Here is a 21,488-nt window from a genome sequence, read left to right on the forward strand (position 1 = left end):
TATGTATTAAAAAGCAAGGTTTAGGACTGGCAAAAGGTTTGTTTTGCCAGGTTGAAATGGAAGTTTAACATAGCACACAAAGTTTGCAATGACAGGTATCAGCCATGTCAAAAAGGGCTACTTGAGTGGGTGGCACAATTGGTGTTGCAAGCCCACTAGTAGCATTTAATTGGCAGGCCCTGGGTACAAGTACTACCACTTTACTAGAGGTCTACAAGTAAATTAAATGTGCCGTTTGGGTGGAAGCCAATTTCACCAAGTTTATAGGAGAGAGAGCACAAGCACGTTAGCACTGGCTAGCAGTGATAAAGCGTGCAGCATCCTGAAAGACAACAAACATGGGTTCAGAAAACAGTAGGTTGAAGGCAAAAAGTTTGGGGATGACCCTACAGAAATGGCCAAGTCCAACATTTGGGAATTGATGACTGAAAGAATGTGGTTGTGTTAGAAACAGGCAAGGACTGGAGCATTTCAAGGCTGGTTATGAGTAAAGATGATGGAACATGCACACAGGCATGAGACCAAGGGTTCAACAAACAAGCCAGGCCATTCAGTGCAAGAGAGATATGATGGCAGAGACAGAGTGTCAAGGTCAGGATGGCCGTAGCTGTATTGATAGCAGCAACATCTAGCTGGGACTGCTGCTGCTTCTGTCCACTCAAGCCCAGGCAGGGCTGAGGTGAGACACTCCTTGAGTGGGCTACCGTGCAGCTGTCACTGCTGCCCAATAGAGCAGATCTATGAAGGTAGCCGGAGGGTGGACATACATGCCATTCTGTGGGATACCAAGTACTGCATAAAGCAGCTTCCCAGAGATAGCCAACAGGCAGGGGATATACTTTATCATTGTGATAACAAACATTACACCACACCAGGTTCCTCCGTTCATACAGTGAAAGACACTGTAAACTTGTGACCAAAGTCTTTCTGCACCTTCCCAACCCTCTGCGTTATCTTATCTCTCACTACAGAAGCTGCTGCTCCAAGATCTGTGCGGTTAAACTCCCTACCTTCCCTGATCATATTCTAGCCTGGGACCAAGGCTCTCAGTCCTCCTCACTGCCGCCTCCCATCCTCTTGTCTTCTCTCTGTCTCGGACAATAGCCATCTGGTACCAATTATCCCAGGTTAGGCAAGATAATCAGTGGCGACTCCTGCCAGTAAAACTTGGTGGGGCAGCATGGGGGAATAATGAAAAAAATAAAAAAGTCTTACCTGCCATTGTCGGATGCTGCCCGATGCTCCTTTGCTTCAACTGCCTTGGTGCTCCTCTGCTCCCAGCAGACCAAGGGCACAGGCTCCCAGAATCCCCACCCAATCCAGATGCTGCTCTCATGCTTTTACCCAGCATGAGAGAAGCGCCAGGATTGGTCTGAGTGGGCTGAAATGCCACTCAGTTAGGGGCCTGGGAGTCTGTACCTGTTCTCCGTTCGGCTGTGCAACACAGCTCGGATTGAAGAAATGTAAGTGTGTATGTTATGTTATGTTATGTTATGTTGTTATGTTAGAAAAATGTGTAACGCACTCAGCTACTCGTGAGTGTCCCGGCGTGGAACCAAGGGGGATAGCAGAGGGCTTCACATAACAAATGTGTCTTCAATTTTTTCTTAAATACACCAAGGTCCTGGATGGTATGCAGACCCAGAGGAAGGGCATTCCAAGCAACTGCCGCTTTGACTGAGAAGGAGCAGCCTCCTATCCTCTGACGCTTAAAACGCGGGACCAGGGCCAGAAATAAAGATGAGGAGCGCAGAGAGCGCGTAGGCGTATAGAAAGAAACGCACTTCTGAAGGTAGATAGGGCCATGCCCATGAAGCGCACGGTGTGCCATGACCAATATCTTAAATTTCACCCTAACAGCCAGGGGCAGCCAATGATACAATCACAGCTGGAGATGTCAGTTTGGTTGTCCAAAGACGAACGGCCAAACTGGAATGCACACTTACAGTTCCTACCACTCCTCCTCCCTGCTGCTGACAGAGACGATGGCCCCGCCCTATACTCAACAGACTCTGCTAAGTATGTGAAAAATAAAATGATAATAAAATAGCTTTATTATCATTTTATTTTTCATCTGCTGACTTTTAGCAGTAGTGTGACGCTCCTCTGCCAAAACGGAGGAGGCACAGATTAAGCTACTTATAACATTCTAAAGACATAGACCTAGTTTACTTCTCACTGTCCTCTGACAGCAATCTATACATGAGTTATGTTACAGATTAATAATGATTTCCTTCCATTTTATACTTTCTCTGTATTCTATATGTTTGGTGCCCTCTTTGTTCTGTACTGTATATAAGGTTCTTACACTGACCAATTTGGGAAAGGGGCGAATATGTGACATTAAAACGCATGCCATTACATCGTATGCTGTTGCAATGCCAACCTTTACCCCGACTTTCTATCGGGGGAGCGCTGGAAGTTGGAATAGATTAATTTTCTATTCCAACTCCAGTGTGTGCAACAGTAGGGAAGGTGTTTAAGATAAATCCAACACCTTCTACCCACTGCTGCACACCTTTTTCGTTCCAATGGCATGCGATGTAATGGCATGCATTGTAACGGTTGTGTAGTAAAGGCTGTTTCCCAAAAGAGGCACACTGTATGCAAAGTTTATATGCTGCAGCTCTTCTTCCTTGGCCGGCCATAAGCATTGGTACCCACAAATATATTCCGTTTGTTCCTGAGCATCTGGTGTCTCGTGTCCTTCTTTCCATCTGTCCAGCGAGGGTGGAGGTGTTATACCTTGACTCGCGAGTGTCAAAATGGAACTGGAGGTAGTAGCAGGAAAGTAACATGGTTGTAACCCAGGTAGAGGGGGTTCTCTGGTCATGGAAATTCACAACAACAATAGAGAACTGGTGCTTTGTGAATTATAAACTTCTCCTGCATAAATAGGTATAATTCCTATCCTATTCCTTTTAGTTGCAAGTCGTGGAGGCATCATGCTGCAAGGAACTGTGGGCCATATTATCAAGAAAGGGTGATACATTACCGCCGCTTTTATCGGCAGTAAACTGCCGCTAAAGCGGCGATAATGGGCTTGATAATATGCCCTGGAGAATTCCCATCGAAGCCCATGTTGTGGTGTTAACATGGGCTTCTATGGGAATTCACAAGGGCCTATTATCAAGCCCATTATCGCCGCTTTAGCGGCAATTTCCTGCCGATAAAAGCGGCGATAATATATAGCCCTTTCTTGATAATATGGCCCTGTCTTCTCTTCTGTTACTCCAGACTGCCAGCCATGAATGACAGAGGAATTCAAACGCTGTCAGATGACAACCCACAAACTTCCCTTTTCTGTTGCCATATGTCCAGCCTTGGTAAATGAGGAAGAAGCGAAGGCGGCTATCCATGACTCGTTAGAAAATATAAGACACAGTATGCTTGCAGACTTGTGTCACAGAGGGGAAGTTCTGCTGCTGGGTGGAGCTTCTTTCTTGCCGTATTCCACAGTTGAATTTTTTGGGGAAAACTTTTTGCTACCTTAGCACTTCACAGTACTGGGAAATTGAAAAATATGCAGTCCTCTAATCTTTGAACCTTTGTAGACTCCTCTCTAGAAGTAAACCAAGTTGGCCATTGTTTATCCTCCACATGTCCACACCCACATAAATGCCACCAACACACAAATATAGATCATATAGTTGCCCAATATTGAGACTATAGCTAAGGGAAGTTACACTTTCCATGAGGAATTTAAAATCTTTTTTGTATCAACTTGTGAAAACTCTGAATAAAGTTTACCAAAATTCAAATAACCTACTGGGATGCATGTGTGGTTACACCCATGAAGTTTGGTGAACCTTGGATTTGATAGTTTCAACGATTATTTATTTAAAACAGTCTTCAGCACCATTTACATTAAATCACACGTTTCTAAAAACTGTTTGCATTAAATTTCACAAAATGTGATATTCACATATATTCTACTTGCCCTTTATCTACATCAATACATGGTAAAAACAGCCTTCAACATTTGAGTAATCATTTTTGGATCTCTTCTGCTACCTGGTTGGAAAATACCAAAGTAACTAGAAATAATCTACAAGTTTGAAGCTTCCACTAGGCTGAGATGCCCCAACGTGTTTGGAGGCATTTCCGGAAACTGTAGCAGGGATGGATCCACTGGTAAGCGAGAAAATCTCCCTTTTGCTTGAGAAATCAGGAGGGAAAACCATGAATGACGAGGCCAAAATGGTAAACAGCAAAGAAAATATAGGAGGCCCCCTAATTATAAAGGTCTGAGACCAGGGGAATAAAGTTAGAAAAAATGAAAATGTCCCAAAAGTCTAATCCTGCCGTGGAAATGATATAAAGGGAATTGGTCCCCACTGCAATTATTTAATGGCACAGCCTCCACCTACACATATGTAAGGAACCTCAAATGAATAACAATATGCAATTTCACCACTCGCTAAAAGGTTGTACCTATTTGGACCAGTGACAGCCTGAAAAAGTGTTAAAAAATAAGTTTTATGACACAACTGTAATATAGAGTTAAAACATGAATTTATTACACTTCATAGGTATTTAAAAAGTTTTTTACATACAATTATTAAACAGTACATACAGCATGACTATGAGAAATACAGTGTTACACAATGAATTAAAAATTGTTCTTGAGAACAACAGTCGACGCGGCGTTTCGGTTAAAAACCTTCTTCAGGACAGTTTCTCAAATAAAATATATATATATATCTCTCTCAGGTTTTCCTTCTGAGGTCATAAATCAAAAAGGTGTCCTGGTTTGGGTACACCATTGAGACAACAAAATACCCCACTTGCTCAGCCTGGGTATACTTGTAATTATAATATCTTGTTTTCAGATATTTTAATTCTGCACTATGTCGGAGGGGCCACTGTAACAAACAGAACCCCGGGACGCTGTGATCGGAGGAGCAGGGAGGCCGACTATTTTAATTAAGATATCGTGAGGATCATCCCACAACTAGAACTAGCTGACGAAGCATATCGAGCACGCGGCTACAGCGATTAACCAAATCCTTGCGTTCGCATGAGGAGAGCATCATAAAGCTAACCGGTGGCCCCTCCGACATAGTGCAGAATTAAAATATCTGAAAACAAGATATTATTAATTACAAGTATACCCAGGCTGAGCAAGTGGGGTATTTTGTTGTCTCGATGGTGTACCCAAACCAGGACACCTTTTTTATTTATGACCTCAGAAGGAAAACCTGAGAGAGATATATATATATATATATATATTTTATTTGAGAAACTGTCCTGAAGAAGGTTTTTAACCGAAACGCCGCGTCGAATGTTGTTCTCAAGAACAATTTTTAATTCATTGTGTAATACTGTATTTCTCATAGTCATGCTGTATGTACTGTTTAATAATTGTATGTAAAAAACTTTTTAAATACCTATGAAGTGTAATAAATTCATGTTTTAACTCTATATTACAGTTTTGTCATAAAACTTATTTTTTAACACTTTTTCAGGCTGTCACTGGTCCAAATAGGTACAACCTTTTAGCGAGTGGTGAAATTGCATATTGTTATTCATTTGAGGTTCCTTACATATGTGTAGGTGGTGGCTGTGCCATTAAATAATTGCAGTTGGAGGCCAAAATGGTGCCACCAGGAATACCAATTCTATTTCCTCCCGAATCTTCTAAAGCACCCTCGGGAGGAGGGAAATCAGAGGAAAAGCATATAGGAGACCCTGCAGCCATGGCACCAACCGAGCATCCACTGCCCATGCTTGTGGTCATTTTGTCTCTAAACAAAATTGGGGCAGTAGGAAACTCCCACGAGAAGCAAACATATCTATCCACAGGCACCTAAACAACAGACAAATCTGTCACAAAGGAAGGCAGGTTCTGACTCAGAATATCTGCTTGCAAATCCAATGCCCCTCGAACATACACTGCCCTCAGAGAGAGCAAATTATGTTTCTGCCCCTGAACAAACTTGGGTTGCCAGACAATTCAGTTGGGGTGATTTCATCCCCCCTGAGGATTTTGGTAACACCGAATCACCTGATTGTCTGTCCAGATCACAGGGCACTGTCCCTCCAACTGTAACTGACAAAACTGGACTTCTTTCAGGACTGTTGCTAGTTCTCTGCGGTAGGGAGAATGTTGTAAAAATCAAGTCTTCCAGTGCAGTGACCCCTTTTTTCATTTCAGTTTGAAAACATATGTTATTTAACATGCAACAAGTGATAAATAGCTATGTCATCAAATGCATGTTTCTGGCATGTGCTTTTATTCTGTAATTCTGTAATAAATATGTCTTGAAGTTATGATAAGCAAGATCAATCAAAAACACATTCAGTGATTATTTAGTGATTGTTCAGTGCATAAATTATTCCAGGAAAGTCATAAATGTTATGACTGTTTCTCTCCATATTTCTAGTATTTTATAGAGTTTAATCACTTGCTCTTAGGCTTCTTTATTTTAATTTTAGGTTTGCAAACACATACAGGACAGGTTCCAATTTAGCTGCAGTTTCCATTTTAGTTATCCCGTCCAGCTTGTTTACATTTGGCACAGATACTGCATGTCATTATCTTTCACAGACCTTATGCCAGTGTCATTTCATCTAAACAATGACTTTGAAAACATCTAAGGTGAGATAAGTCTGACACGAGTTCCTGGTTATCTCTGTCTCAAGGTCAGACAGTGAACTCTTGAAGTAAACTGTTAAAGATGACGCTAACGATATGAGGCTTTTTACAAAATGAACTTACTTTTGTCTGCCTTATCATTGGGCTGACTAACTCTGACCAAGATACCACAGGTCGTTTTCTTCCTAAGAATCTGTGAAGGTGGGAAATCATCCAGACATTGACATCGATAGAAATACCTAATGCGAGTTGTGGTGTGACTTTATTTGTCGTGGCTGACCTCCATAGTCTGCCCTTTTCTTCCTCACTGAGGTGTCTAGTGTATTGTGTTTCCCAGTAGTTTGTTGTTTTTGCGTTCAGTGTGGATGTTTGGGGGCTTAGGAGTTTGTAGATCTGCGCAGAGTGGTGTCCTGTCTTGTTGAGGTTGCTCATGTATTGTATGAGCGGGGGTTCCTCTTTGGTTAGATTCGCTTTGGTAATGGCTGTTCTGATTTTGAGGAAAGTGTAGAGCTCTATGTCAGGTAGATTGTGCGCCTGTTTGGGGTTCTGGAACGTGAGTGGGGTGTTTTTGCATTACTTCTGTACTATATTGAAAATCTTCGAAATAAAAAACCTTTTGAAATAAAAGAAAAAAAAGAAATACCTAATGCAACATCAGTCAGAGAAAAGTGCCTTGTTATCTATATTTTTAGGTCAGATAATAATAATCTTCAAATCAAGGAGAGGGGTTTCTATAAAACAAAGAGATAGAGCAACCAAAAAATGTAAAGTTGCTGGATCTGCGATTACAAACTTTGGTGAAGTTTCTCTCTCGCTCAGTGGCCACTTCAAGATCTTTTATAGTATCAGCCACTGAGCTTATCTCGCCTGAGAAATTTCTGAAATAATCCATGTACATTAGTATGTTAATCTTAATATTCATTAGTATAGAAAAATACATCAAATCAGACTACATTGTTTATGTCATTATTATTATCTGAGTTAAAAAAAGGATTCCCTTTGGTCAAGATCTATATCGCACCATTCATGCCTCACAGATACTCATACCCACCAACAAGCATCGCTCCTCACTCCAAATGTATCAAAGCACTTATATAACAACAAATTATGTAAAAAATATATATATTTTAATCGGTAAAAATCTGTCTATATGTACAATTTATATCATGACAGTATATTAAAAACACTTAAAAAAACATACATCCAAAACACAATTCTCAATTATTACAATATCTCTAAAGGAGAATGAACACAGACAATCTACTTTGTCATGTAAGCGTTAATTTGGATCCATTATAAATAGCAGAGGGCATGGGTCTCGATTCACTGTCTCTAGTTGACTGATTCAAATTAACGCTTACAAGTGCTTGAAGGTGACCAGCTTGCTCGAACGTGCACATGCACGCGCGACGTGCACAGCACTTTTTTATGTTGCGCACACGTGCGCGCAACTCGCGTCACCACTCGCGATAAATTCCCTGCTCGCAGCAGTCCACTGTCCACATGCGAGAGCCAGCCTACCTTGGGGAGAGGGGATTATGGGACAAGCAGTTCTGCTGGCTGGTGTCAGCAGCGTGTGGTCTCCAACTGGGTCCAATTTCTATCCATACCCTGCGCGTTATATCAAATGACTTCTTTTCAGGCCTCCAGCTGTCGGCGGCAAGCTCATCATTGCTGCCAGGCGGTTTATGGACGATGTGCCGCTGCTTTTAATAATTCATATAATTTGTTGTTATATAAGTGCTTTAATATATTCGGAGTGTGGAGAGATGCTTGTTGGTGGGGATGAGTTCCTTTGAGGCATGAATGGTGCAAAATAGATCTTGACCAAAGGGAATCCTTTTTCAGGTACTCAGATAATAATAATGACATAAACAATGTAGTCTGATTTGATGTATTTTTCTATACTAATGAATATTAAGATTAACATACTAATGTACATGGATTATTTCAGAAATTTCTCAGGCGAGATAAGCTCAGTGGCTGATACTATAAAAGATCTTGAAGTGGCCACTGAGCGAGAGAGAAACTTCACCAAAGTTGGTAATCGCAGATCCAGCAGATCACAGCACCAGGTTCCATCTTGCCTGAAGAAGACTCCAGCAAGACTCTCTGAGGCTCTGTGATGCTCTTTGCCTTCGCTCACTGGTTTCAGGATTCAGGATAAAGAAAGAGGTGCAGATTTTAGTCAGTCATCCAAGTATGGGAAGATAGAAAAACCCTGAAGTTGGAACGATGTGACTACGGGTGCTAATATCTCGTTAAAGGTTCTTGGCGATGTTGATAATCCAAAGGGCAGAGCCTGATATTGAAACTGCCTGTTGTACACACAAAAGGTCAGGAATGGGTGGCTGCCAAAATGGATCAACACATAAAAATATTTCCTCCAGTCCCAGAGTTGTCATAAAATCCCCCTCCTGGAGTGACCATCTGGAGTTCTCCAGGAGGACCCATTTGTTGAATGGCTTGAAGTTTAATTCCGGACCGAAGGAACCCATCTGGTTTCAACACTAAGAAAGGGGTTGAATAAAAACCCTCTCTGTGAGAAGTTAGCCTGGTATATGATGTCCACAGTTCTGTGGGCACCTTGTATCAGTCCAAACAATCCCTTATGGTGGTGGTTGTAAGTCAACCTTATAGACAAGCTATCCTAGGGGTAGCATGGACTAAGCAGCCTTAAAGGCTTAACTCCAAAGGACATGTGAAGCCAGCTGTTTTACCATATGCAATCCTGTAATACCAAATGAAAGGACACCACACAAGTTATATATTATCAAAATATATGTATTTATTCTTAGAATAATCCCCACTACTCTTTATGAGCAATGAAGCACAAGTGTTTAAATAAAAGCACAGTTAAACATAGACAAGTTGCACGTTTTGGATGAGGCCGGTGGCCACTCAAACCATATATCAAAAAAGTGGTATAACAATCACTAATCGATCTGGGGTAAGGCCTAGGGCCTTGTGAATCATTTGGACTACGGGGCACTAACAGCAGTTACGGCGGGAGTAGCCCGCGGGATTCGGGTGCAGTGCGGGAAGCACGGCTTGCACCAATGCAAAGTCAATGGTGCGTAAAAGTTACAATGTTATTGCAAAAGGAGCCTTCCGATTGGACTAGGACTACCAAACTTTAGACTTAGGCACTAGAGGTGTGTACCAGTGTGGGAACACCGGCGCTAGTAAGTTACCTCACCCACAGGACGCGGGTGCACAGGTGTCAACCTGTGTCGGGTTTCGTCACGCAGTTCGATGGTGCCTGAGGATGAAGATGCTGCAGGCGTCCAGAAGAGAAGTGTCCGGTGCAATCCAAGGGTGGATCGAAGTTGAAGGGTACCTGAAAGCAGAGGGGACAGAGTCTGGGTCACTAGCCAGTGACCAGGAAGGAACCAGGAAGGAACCAGGCAATGTCGGGCGCAGTCAGGTCGTTGTCGGGTGCCTTGTCTCCGCTGCCACGTGGACTCTGGGGCACTGAGGATGTCCTGGAGTGGATCACGAGCTGTCCCACGAAGGCTCTCACTGTCGGCGGTGTCGGCTTCCGGTTCGGAGTCAACAAGCCTTGGCAAAGGCAACCAACACAGGATTCAAAGAAGGCTTAACACTCGGACCAGCAAGGTCTGAGTGGGTGCTCCTTTTCAGGGGAGCAAGGGCCAGTCTGGAGCAACCAGACCAGCTGTGTAAATTCAAGGTTTCATCGGTACTGGGGCCACTAGCCAACAGGCAAGCGACCGGACCAACGCGTCGAGCAGGAAAATGCAAAAGGGCCCCACGCAGCACTCGTCAAGTGTGGAGGGGTGAGCTTCGGTGCACAAGCTGCTCGGGGCTAGAGCTTCTCAGACTCCAACGCACAGCTTCGAGGGAACCTCGGGTGCTGCACGGTCAGCGCTTCGTTGTTCCTCCAAGATGGCCACTCCCACGCTTCAGGTCGCCTCCACGGGTCTCAGCTCTGCATAGACTTTGGATCGGGCTGTTGGAAGGCAGGAAAGCTGGCTCTTGTTGATCTCTGTCGCTCGAGTTCCGGCGGGAACTGCAACAAAGCAAACATTGAGGTGCTGGATGGTGCCTGTTTGCACAGGGTGGTCACTCCTTGACCACAAGGGAGATTCTTCAGTCTTCCACGACGAGTGGGATGTCGAAGGGTCCAGAGTTTCGTTTCATAAGTTTCAGTCAGGATAATCTGATGTGCATTGGCACTGCTCCCACCTATATTCCAAAACTGGGGGCTGGATTACCTACTAGGTCCCTCCTATGGGTGGGACCCAGGAAGGGGGTGGTTACACCCCTTTTCTTTGTCCAGTTTGCCGCCAGGACTGGGGCTGGATGGCCCTAGAACCGGTTTGACTGGAATCTGCCCAGGGACACCTTGTGCGCCCCAGGCAGTGTCTAGTTTCTTTCAATCCTCCCTGCTACAATCCACTATCTCCTGTCTGGGGTGGTGTGACACCTCCCTGTGACAGGAAACTCTTTGTCCAGGCGTCCTCTGCCAGGTTTCGGCCAGCAGCAGGAGGTCAGACATGTGTCTGTGGCAGCAGCATCCATTTTGTGATGCTGGGGCTCTGGTTAGGATTAACCGCGTTTTCAGTAAAGTAACATGTCTTCTCCCTCTAGAAGGGTGGAATGCTACCCCCGTCGCCAAAACTGGCGAGGGGGCAGTATTCCAAAATGTATGACACCAAACACGACATATTTTGATAAAGCCAAACCAAAGTTAGCAAATAACCGCGAGGATTATAATGCACTTAAGAGTATATGGTATGGCAGTATCACTGGAACAGCAGTAAGGAAATGATTCCGAACGCTGCAGACAGGCTCAGCTCATGCTAGAGCACCATCTCACATAAAACCAAGCACTCTGCCTCCAGGATTGTTAAGGCCTGCCATAGGGGTGACTTATAGGTATATATGTGTCCAGATATAGGTTTAGACATAGATATACTATATCTAAGCAAGGGGTGATTACACCACCTTGCCCCAGCTGTGTGAACAGCCAGTTGTGTCGATTTAAGTACCAGCCAGGGGTGGCAAAAGATATGCTGCAGCCCCTGGTAGGCCTTGGATGCACCTATGCCCATGGCACCTATAGTGCACTGTATAGGGGCTGACAAGGTGTCCAGTACCAAATTGGTTATGTACCTATAGTACATGTCTGTGAATTTAGAAAGAGAACAGCAGGCTGGGGGTCTGATTAGCAGGCCCACAGCCTCATTAAGTCGAAAACCAGTGAAGCAAAAAGCAAAAATTGGGGTGACCATAGGATAGCAGACCCTACTCTCCTACACTCTCCTTCCAGGTGGACTGGAATATCCCAATCTTTAGAAGGAGGTTTTCTTAACCTGACAACATAGGTTCTTTCTTCAGGTGTCACTTGACAATGGGGTAGGCCTGAACACCGAAACAGGAGGAGTCTCCTTGAAAGATGTGTATTCCCAGCATTCCTTTCGGACTGCCCTTGTGGCTGGGACTTATTGGCGAATGTGGCTCCCTGACCTCGAAAGGGAAAAGAGCCAAGCGTCACAGTAAGTGAAAATGCCAAACAAACAAACAGGGACCAGCACTGATCTAGGAACGGCCAGGACACTCTATCGAAAGCCTTCTCTGCATCCAGGGCTATCATCACTGCCGCATTGCCGCTTTTGGAGGAGTGGTTTATTATGAGGCATAGCACCCTTGTGGTGTCGTGGGGCATACGGTTTTTAAGATAGCCTACTTGCGAGCAGTGTATGAGCTTGGGTAGGTGTGCGTTGAGCCTGGTTGCAAGGATCTTAGCGTAGATTTTACAGTCTACATTTATAAGTGAGATTGGTCTATAGTTTTTGGCCTGCTGTGTATCTTTGCCTTCTTTTGGTATAACTATTATGTTGGCCTCTGCCATTGATAGGGTCATGCGCCCATTCTGCATGCAGTTCGCGAAGACCTCTGTCCTGGTGGGCTTGAGTATGTGGAGATACTCTTTGTAGAACCCAGCTGTGAAGCCGTCTGGCCCTGGTGCTTTGTTGTCTTTGAGACTGGTTGTGGCTCGCCCTACTTCGTCCCCTGTGATTTGTAAGTCTAGCACCTCCCGTTCGGTGTTTGTTAGAGTTGGTGTAGATATTCGTTCTAGGAGTTCCTTGCCTCCGTCGTCTCTTAGGGTGGTGTCTTTTTTATAGAGTTGTTCATAGAAGTCTTTGAACACCCTGAGTATCTCCTTGTTTGCGGTCTGGGATTTGTTATTTCCGTCCTTGACGGCTGCTATTGAATGTTGTCTCTGCTTGCACTTAAGGTAGGATGCAAGATTTTTGCCTGCCCTGTTTGCTGTGCATAGTGCATGCAAAAATTCGGGCTAGGCCCCAACTACAGGAAGATGGTCCTGGCCCTTTACAACGAACCCAAAGCGCGAGTAGTAGTCAACGGAGGGACATCTGACCCACTCTGCCTAGAACGAGGAACGCGACAAGGGTGCCCACTATCTCCAGCCCTGTTCCTCCTAGCGATAGAACCACTGTTAAGTATGATAAGAACCAACACCAACATAGCAGGGATACCAGTGGAGGGGGAAACTTTCAAACTGGCGGCCTATGCGGACGATGTGCTAATCATCACTGAAAATCCCGAGAAATCAATCAGAGCCCTGATGGACACCATAGAACAATATGCACAAGTCTCGGGATACAAGCTAAATAGGGAAAAATCAGAGTGCAAACCCCTAAACGTCCACACCACAAGAACGGTACTAGGTACATCGGGGCTGACATGGCAGAGAAAACCCATCAAATACCTAGGCCTCCTTTTTGAGAGGGACCTCAGGTCCACACTAGACCAGAACGAACAAGCCATACTCCGTAAGATCAAGGAAAGAGTAGAAGGATGGTCACCCAAATTCACCACATGGTGGGGAAGGGTGGAAACGATCAAGATGATGCTTACACCAATAGTGAACTACATGCTCAACATGCTGCCGCTGGTTAACACGGAGGACTTCCACAAAAAATTGGATAAATTGCTTAACACCTTCCTATGGAGGGGGAAGAAACCCAGAATTATCTTACAGAAGCTAAGACTAACAAAAGACCTAAGGGGCCTAAACATAACAAATTTTAAAACATTCCAGACAGCATGCATAGCAAAACAGGGACTATACTGTCTCACCCCCAAACAAGACTACACCCCGGCCTGGCTCACACTAGAAAGAGGACTACTGGGTGGTATGGAACCCATCGCACTTCTGACAGCAACCCGGCACCCTGAAATCAAACACAACCCCATTCTATGAAACACCAGGAAAGCCCTCCTAAGTATAGACAGACTACTAGGTACAAGTATAAAGAAAACCGAGCTGGAGTCCATATGGCACAACCCCAGAATCAAGTACAGAGACAAAACACTGGACATGCACTCATGGTACATACACGGCATATCCACAGTAAGCCAACTTCAAAAGCAGGGCACACACACCACTTTTGACACGCTCAGAGAAAAACACGGAATGGACAGCTTTGAACTGTACAACTTCCTAAAGATCAAGGTAACAATAGGGAAGGCAGACCTGAATAGACAGACACCGTCAATCCTACAATACGCCACGAACCTCAACAGACTAGGGCACCAAGTAGCACACCTCTACAAAGCCCTGAGCCCCAAATCCACCAAACTCAACAATAAAGTCATGTCCTACTGGGGAACACTAGCGGGTAGGGAGCTGAGCGAAGAAGAGAAGGCCGACATCTGGAGATCCACGTCAAGGAAAAAAGTAACGAAAACCCTAGACCAGACCAAATTCTGGCTGATACACAAGGCATACTGGACCCCCGCCAGCCTAGCCTCCATAGGAATCCGCGAGAGCGATTCCTGCTGGAACTGCAACAAACAAACGGGGGATTTGGCACACCTTATCTTTCACTGCACCAAAGTCAGGAAGTTCTGGAACAAGATTGGCACACTGATAAACGACATCACAGGGGCCGCACTACAACTAGACTTTCACAGCCTAGCAATAGGGTTCATGGCTCCCTCAATCACAGCAAAAGAAGACAGAGACCTGATGGACCTGCTGCTGACAGCAGCGGTCAAAACGGTACTGTACAACTGGAAGGACACAGGGAAAGCCACGTTCAGAGCCTGGTTCAACTGGGTCACCTTCCTGAGGGGGGCGGACACCATAACGGTGAAACACACACCGAAGACCCACAGACAATCAAACATGTGGGAGTCTCTAGACAACTACCTTTCCTCGCACAAACCCCCATAGACAGCACAGCCAGGTACACAACCTGATAATCACAACATGCATATCACTCATCCGGTAGTAGGAACACCACAAGACCTGTAACGATCCTGCGCTTCTCACTCTCCCACTCTCTCTCTCTCCTTTCTTTTTTTCTAATACGGTCAGGGATAGGGATGTAACAGAGACAATCATCGGAATGAAGGGGGGACGGAGAAACTAAAATGGACCAACAACGAGGGGAAATGCGATCGAATGGACTAACCCCAAGAAGACTGCGACCCCCCCCCCCCCCCCGGGGCGTTTTTCATTTCTTCTTCCCATGTATATGTAATGATCCATGTAAATATAATCTTCAATCAAAAAAATTACGGAAAAAACAAAAAACCAAACAAACAGGGACCAGAAAAAAGAAATGCAATGTGCAGCAAAATACATAGGAAGTGGTGGGGGGTGGGGGTCAATCCATGTAATGATGGAAATATAGACGAGACTTGTGTAGTCAGTGCCTGGGGTGTTTGGGGCCACCTCATGATGAAAGGACTGGGAGGAGGGGGGCCAAGGAGGGGGTAATAGTTCTTTCCACACACAGGAAATCAAATACCCCATCCTATTCGGCCCAACATGTAATTAGGGCCTTGGGTTTTACTGGGTGTGATCAAATATGACTGTCGTCATTTTTCCTGGGTAGAGATTGTCAGGTTAATATTTGAAAATACGGTGACGTAAAGATTTTGGTGTAGAGTGTACTAAATTCTGCATATTATTCTTCATTTAATGGTAAATCATGTCATTGTCTGTATTTACCAATATTTCCAGTGCATCATTATTTATTGGGTGTCATTAATATCCACAGCCAACTGGACACTTGTAATCGAGGCCTTAGATGGGTTTGCAAGGCAGTCTAGAAAACTGGCAGTCGCAGATTGCTGGCCCTTGATCTGACACAGCCTTGATAGGGCGGTCATTAGATCTCCTCTTGCCCGCTGACTTCTCCTCAGTGCAAGTTTATTTTCCGCCAAATCACGGAACAGCGTTCATATTTCTACAACTGAGGGCATATGTTTAGTAAAACAATTTTTGGTGGGTAAGACATGAGCCATCTAGATCAGCGCCTTGAATTGTTTGCAGCAGGCAGAGGAAAAGGCAGCCTGGAGTCCCAACGCGATCTTCATCTGTCGACAATATCCGGGCTTCTATGACGTCAGTGACCATGGTGGCTGTGTAGGGCTTCCTGTGAGCAGTGTGTACATCGTCCCCACGGTCGGTCTTTAGTGTTGGCGCCCTGGGCCTTTGCCAGGGCGCCGACCTTCAGAGGGCACAGTAGCTGCCTGCAGCACGCTCCCTCGCGCTGCAAATAAAAGCGTGTTAAAAACTGGGCCCCGGGTCCACATTTTGTCTGTGTTTCTTCTCATGGCCCTCCATTCTCTTCCCCGCCTCACCTTCCCCAACCCTCTCATTTTTCAACTCACGAACGAAGGATGGAAGGGGGTGCCACATTTGTTTTCACACAGTTTACTATCTGCCCAAAGGCCACCTCTGATCCTCCCTGTGCAGAAAATAACCACAAGACATCTCCCACATCGCAGCTCAGAGGCTTGCATTATTTCCACTGGGGTCAGCAGCCCCCGTCTGACCACGCGTCCATTATCTTGAAACTGTCAGCGCTGTATTCCAACAAGCGACTGCTGAGAACGGTCTCCCAGACCGCAGAGCGCGCGAGGCGAGGGGAGCGCACGCGAGCAGCGGCAAAGCTACAGCATGGCCTGGGGAGCGGCGACCACCACACGAGGCTTATGAGTGTCTCGTGGTAAAGTAGAGCTGCTTCAGATTATCACGCAGAACAAGCATTGGCAAAGCCAATAGGTCTGGATTATAACTGAAAGCGACTGCATGTTTCCATCCATCCATGCACTCATGTATCTGTTTGTCCAACCATTGGCACATTCTTCCTTTGACCCACTAGCCCTTACACACAAGCACAACAAACTTAGAAGAGGCACTTTTGGTTATCAGGCAGACCTATTCACTTTGATCCTAGTGAAATGTTTGAGAGAGCTTCTAGCAGTGCTTAATTTGTAAAAACATAAGTGCCAGGGCCCTCGTCAGGAGTCCGCTGTAGCTTGCACCACCCATCACCCATTACTGCATTACAAATGACAGTACCCAGTGCCGTCTTAACGCATGGGCACCCTGGGCAGTTGTCACGAGCATAGGCCCCCATGCAGACAAGAATTTAGCACTCATTTTCGTTAAACATTTGTATTCCTGTGAGTGTTTGTGTAGGCAGGGCCCAGTGCAGTGCTTTGCCCGGGAGCCTATAATGCTGTTAGGACAGACCTGGCAGTACCAACACAACTACTAACCATCACCCCTCTACAAGAGTGACAATTCAGGCTCTTCCAGGCCAACCAATGCTATAGCAATGGCTGTGGCAGTAGATACAATTATGTTTAATGTATATTGAATTATAAACAGCTGTTATTGTACTCATCTGTAAAGTAGACAATGTGGCAGACTGTCATATGTTATTGATGTGTGTTTCTTGAACACAAGATTCACAACACATACGCACTCCATAATATATGTTTCATTGTAATCTCCAATAGTTCGTAAAGTTTTCAATCACTGTGCTTTTATTTCATTCACTGGTTATTTCAATCATAACTTTTCCTCGTACATTTACATTTTTTCAATTTCATGCCCGATGCATTTCGAGCATAGCTCTTCCTCAGGGGATTTCTAATCTGCAAATAACGTAATATATCCTTAACTTTAGGAAGCAACAAACTTGAATACTTATATAACATTTCATCTTGCCTCCCCGTAAAACAATATGTTTATATAATTACCATGTCGGTATGTACCTTATAACCCTCATAGTAACGTACCTATTCATGAAATGCATTAGCCATGAGTCTCCTCAGTGTATATATCCTTCTTATCACGAGTGTGTCTGTAAATTACAAAATAGTCGTAAGCCTCCCATTCAGCAAAGTTGAGATTTCCTTACTAAATGTTATCAAAATGCGAGCGTATCTTACCCGCTCCTGGCGACTCTTTTCGTTCCAAAACATCCTCTCGTGTATCGGCGTGTGGCGTTCTATCTCACTATCCTCTGTGATTTATTTCTATGATACTTCCGTGTGTGCCGATCACGTGGTGATCTTAGTAAACACTAAAAACGGACTCCAGTGCTAAAGTGCATTCTACCTCCTCTATGTTAATAGCGGTACCTGCAAGTGTACTAACCTTCGTAGTTTGATAGGGGGGCATTTCTAATGTAATGTAAACATAACACAGGATTTATATGTCAAAAGTTAATGAAGCATCAAAATTGCTTTATAAAACGGCGCGTGTCAGTTTATCCATACTGATGGCATTTCTATGTACACTAATAATTACAATTACAACATGGTTCCAGTAGAACATTCAATGTCTGGTCTCAAGCGTATTATAGATAACAACTAAGGTCTAAACGTTCATTCAGCCCCTTGGGCTGTAAAGTACATAACAAATTCATCCAGTAAATTTCTCGTTTCAATAAGTTGGTGTGATTGTCTCTTCCTGGTAATATCTTGACTATTTCCAAGATGCAATATTTCAACTGAGAAACGTTATGGTTAGCTTCTGAAAAGTGAACTGCTATGGTAGATTTTAAATCTTTTAGCCTAATATTGCTCTTATGTTCGACAAGTCTAGTTTTTATTTTTCTCTGTGTTTTGCCCACATAAGAGAGCCCACATGGGCACCTCAACATGTATATCACATTGCTCGTGTCACATGTGCCTGATACTTTCAGGTTAACCGGTGTCCCTTTCGTGGGATGGTTGATGGTGTTCCCTTTAATGATAGCAGAACAATTTCCACAATTGTGGCATGGGAGGGTTCCTGTGTATCTTGTTGTGACTGTTTTTTTGGGATTTTTAATCAGTTCTTTAAAGTTCTTTGTTCTTTCATATGCGAATATCGGTGTCTTGGTAAATAAGCCTTTAAAGTCATCCTCCAATGCCAATAATGGCCAATTTCTCATGATGGTTTTCTTAATAAGGTGACTTCTGGTTGAAAACTTTGATATGAACACTTGTCTTTGTTCTTCTGGTTTAGTTTGTGGGGTTAACAGATGTTGTCTTTGTAATTTGTCAGCACGATCTGCTGCGGATTCCAGGACGTATTCGGGATATCCCCTGCTTTTGAATTTCATCAAAGTGTCATTTTTGTGTTTGGTGTATAGATTTAGACTGTCATATGTGCCGGTACTGAAAATGTGGTGCAAGTGCCGAGCATCGGAAAACCCTGGCTCAAATTATGCACTGACGTCTAGTAGTGTGAGGCTGCTACTCGGTGAGGAAAGTGAGCCACTAATGTGTTACTTTAATCAGCTGAGAAGGATGTGAGTGTGCCATCAATTGTGTATGACTGGTAGTTTTTGAGGGGCGTTAGGTGGTTCCCCAGGTCTGTGACAGCATGTGAGGAGAACAATGCTGTCAGGAGTGCAAGACTGCTAGGGTGTGAGGGTGTAAGACTGATGCCAACCTAGACTAATACCCTGCAAGAGGCTTGTCTACAGTCAGTAGTGTGTGACTACTAGTCTTTGAGAGTTCTTCTGGTGGTGTGTACAGACTACTCTAAGTGTTGTGGGGGTGCTGTCTGTAGTGCGAGACTGATAGTATGTGTGGGGCATAATGCCAGCATTTGCTGGGATTAATAACTCTGAGTAGTGTGTGACTAGTACTCTCTGAGGGGTGTAAGAGTGTTTTTGGAAGTGTGCGGCTGCTAGTGTAAGATGGGTGAGTGTGTATATTAGTAGGGTGTTTTTCTTTTCACCTTAAGGGTTTTAACAATACCCTATGTGTTTTTAAGGGCACATTTACAGACTGCTTTAGCACATGCAAACCTATACGTCACTAAACATGCCCGATAGGTGTCATGATGTTTGACACCCAGTTTTCCTTTCTTTTTCCTTTTATCATTCTAACATGGCCAACAGCCATGTCAGAGGTAAACAAAAAAGAGCTTACAGAAACCTCATAGGTCAGCACTCACTCATAAGCCTCGCCGATCCTGTTTCTTGAGGCCAGATGGAAGAAGCAGGATGATGTTACTGCATTAATTTGGGGCCTCATAGACAAGTCACTAGATATAATTACACCTAGGCTCTTTACCGAATTGACAGGGCAGGGCGAGGGCCCCAAAAAAGGGGGCCAGAAGCTGGGATTCCAGGGGTTAGCTGTTAGCTGGCTACCCAGCAGCACCAACTTCGTCTTGTTAGGATTAAGCTTCAGCTGACTGTAGTGCATCCACTCAGAGATCACAAGCATAGTGGATTGAAAGTTGGAACAGGAAGAGGGAGAGGGATCCACAGGAAAAATCAATTGTAAATCGTCCGCATAATTAACAAGCATTGGAAATGCAATAGGTCTCGCAATAACGCGAGTCTGAACTATTAGCATTGTAAATGATAATGCCCTTTATTTTTGCGTTCTGGTTTTTGGAACATAAATAAAAGGCTTTGTCATTTACAAGGCCTATAGCTTAAATTTGCGTTAAAACAAGACCTATTGCATTGCAATGGTGGTGGTGCTGCTGAGTTTTCTCTGAATCTGCACTCTGAATCTGCACTCTGAATCTGCACCCACAATCTGCACCCACAATCTGCACCCACAATCTGCACCCTGAATCTGCACCCTGAATCTGCACCCTGAATCTGCACCCTGAATCTGCACCCTGAATCTGCACCCTGAATCTGCACCCTGAATCTGCACTCTGAATCTGCACCCTGAATCTGCACCCTGAATCTGCACCCTGAATCTGCACTCTGAATCTGCACTCTGAATCTGCACTCTGAATCTGCACCCACAATCTGCACCCACAATCTGCACCCACAATCTGCACCCACAATCTGCACTCTGAATCTGCACCCACAATCTGCACTCTGAATCTGCACCCACAATCTGCACCCACAATCTGCACCCACAATCTGCACTCTGAATCTGCACCCACAATCTGCACTCTGAATCTGCACCCACAATCTGCACCCACAATCTGCACCCACAATCTGCACCCACAATCTGCACTCTGAATCTGCACTCTGAATCTGCACTCTGAATCTGCACTCTGAATCTGCACCCACAATCTGCACCCACAATCTGCACCCACAATCTGCACCCACAATCTGCACCCACAATGTGTGAGTGGCGTTGCGTGTGTGAGTGGCGTTGCGTGGGTGAGTGGGGTTGCGTGGGTGAGTGGCGTTGCGTGGGTGAGTGGCGTTGCGTGTGTGAATGGCGTTGCGTGTGTGAGTGGTGTTGCGTGTGTGAGTGGCGTTGCGTGTGTGAGTGGCGTTGCGTGTGTGAGTGGCGTTGCGTGTGTGAGTGGCGTTGCGTGTGTGAGTGGCGTTGCGTGGGTGAGTTGTGTTGCGTGTGTGAGTGGCGTTGCGTGTGTGAGTGGCGTTGCGTGTGTGAGTGGTGTTGCGTGGATGAGTGGCGTTGCGTGGGTGAGTTGTGTTGCTTGGGTGAGTGGTGTTGCTTGGGTGAGTGGCGTTGCGTGGATGAGTGGCGTTGCGTGGATGAGTGGCGTTGCGTGGATGAGTGGGGTTGCGTGGATGAGTGGGGTTGCGTGGATGAGTTGCGTTGCGTGTGTGAGTGGTGTTGCTTGGGTGAGTGGCGTTGCGTGGGTGAGTGTGGT

Source organism: Lissotriton helveticus, chromosome 5_1 (assembly GCF_964261635.1).
Source record: "Lissotriton helveticus chromosome 5_1, aLisHel1.1, whole genome shotgun sequence".
Classification (NCBI taxonomy): domain Eukaryota; kingdom Metazoa; phylum Chordata; class Amphibia; order Caudata; family Salamandridae; genus Lissotriton; species Lissotriton helveticus.